Genomic DNA, 1,427 nt, shown 5'->3' on the forward strand with positions numbered 1-1,427 from the left:
CGATCAGCAGCGTTCGAATATGATCGGTGAATCAGACGTCCCTAGCAGCGGTTTCTGAAAAAAGAGAATAAAAAAACTTTTTTATCACTATTCGGTTTCTTTCAGCGGAGAATAATATGCATTGCACTAGTCACCCTAAATACCTTATGGCTTATATTTTGATTGCGTTGACGATGATGAATTCATTGGCGACTTTGATGCTTTTTCGCTAGGACATTCCCAATATCTCGGGTTTTCCTTCGATTGTGGTGGGGGACTTGGCGGACCTTGCTGTAAGGGACGGTACCCCTTGCACTCGATCGATTTTCGACGTATATATTCTTTTACTCGATCCATGTCTTATCGCTCGTAATCGAAGTTTACGATTAAACGAAAAAAGCTTTGTACACTGTTTATGTACATTGTCAGATCGGTGGATATGTCGTGACGCGCTAAGAGAAGCGCCGATATTTTGGCTGCTAAACAAAAAAACATAACTCTTCTGCAGTAAATGTGGAATGCAGGATGTGCAGGTATCCACACAAAGGCGAATACTCCGAATCGAACGCACCCCCTTTTTTTTTGTCAACGATTTCTCTTTTATTACTTAAACATGCGTTCTCTCGTCTAGATAATATTTACTTAAATTCTACAATCGACAATCTAAAAATTAAAAGCTACGCTTTGTGATCCCATATTTTATTTTACCAACTTCCCGTTGTTTGACGAGAAAACGCCCTTCAACTTGCTTTTACGCGTTTGGAAATATGATTTTCTCTACATGATTTGACATAAATTTTATTGCTATGGATCTGACGATTCTGAGGATCTATGTTTTTGCTTATGTTTCCAATATCGTTGGGAAGATTTCTAATGACACGTTTTTTGAATATTGTCATGCTCGCCGATCGGTGACGTCCGAGTTTTATGTTCGTGCTTTGTCCTAACGACTATTTTTTGTCGGAATTTTCACGAAATGGAGAAATCGCGGAGTCCACTGGACATAACGAAATATATATAGATCATAAGGGCTCGACACTTCAGTTGGTGCCTTGAGAAACTGTCGAATCGGTCGCAATAAGAGCGGTGCGAAAAGTGTGGCTAACCCAAGTGCACAAATTAAAATTATTTGAACAGTATTGTGAACAGTATTGTGAATAATATAGTAAATGAAACATGGAAAACCACGAGCGAGTGGAACGCAAACTGCTGGAGCAGTGCGGCCAGGTCGCTACTCTGGTTGAGTGTTTCGCGTGGCTGCAACGATGCGACGAGTGCATCGAGCGGCTCGAAGAACTTTGTCGTGCCAAGCGTCCGCGCCTTGCTGTTGGACATACACAATCCGTGGTGGCGAGGATCGCGCGACTTGCGGGTCCAAAATCGCAATTGGAGCGACATTTCGTGCGCGTTGGTGGTGGGCACGCGAGTGACGAATACGCGAGTGGCAA

The sequence above is a fragment of the Trachymyrmex cornetzi genome, unplaced genomic scaffold (assembly GCF_001594075.2).
Source record: "Trachymyrmex cornetzi isolate Tcor2-1 unplaced genomic scaffold, Tcor1.1 scaffold274, whole genome shotgun sequence".
NCBI classification, from domain to species: Eukaryota; Metazoa; Arthropoda; class Insecta; order Hymenoptera; family Formicidae; genus Trachymyrmex; species Trachymyrmex cornetzi.